We start from the raw sequence: 418 nt of genomic DNA, 5'->3' as shown, positions 1-418 counted from the left end.
TCATAATATATTTTAGTATTTAGTGTATATTTTATAGTACCAATTTGCAGGCAGCTTGCTGGGGGCTCACATCTCTTTGTAGGGCACATGATGGTCTTGCACTAAGCTGCCTTTGAGGCTGCTCGCTGGGGTCTGAGCTGCTAACATCAACCTTCAAAACTAACAGCACACCCAGACATTGAGCAATGCTAGAAAAACCCCACAGCACCACAGGCAGCACCTGTTTGTGCACAGGTCCCCGCGCTGTGAACGAGTTTTTTTTCTCCTCCCTGGGGCGGTGGACGTGGCACGATGGGAACAGCACGTTCAGGTGATTTCCCGCTCCACAGGCAGTAGCTGGTTAAACATGTTGTGGTTCCCTTTGGCGGCAAGGTCGTTGTGAAACTGCCCCCTAAATCAGGGGTCTGGATCAGGGCAA

Source organism: Buceros rhinoceros, unplaced genomic scaffold (genome assembly GCF_000710305.1).
Source record: "Buceros rhinoceros silvestris isolate BGI_N320 unplaced genomic scaffold, ASM71030v1 scaffold16268, whole genome shotgun sequence".
NCBI lineage: Eukaryota > Metazoa > Chordata > Aves > Bucerotiformes > Bucerotidae > Buceros > Buceros rhinoceros.
Note: the sequence above shows the minus strand (reverse complement) of the source record.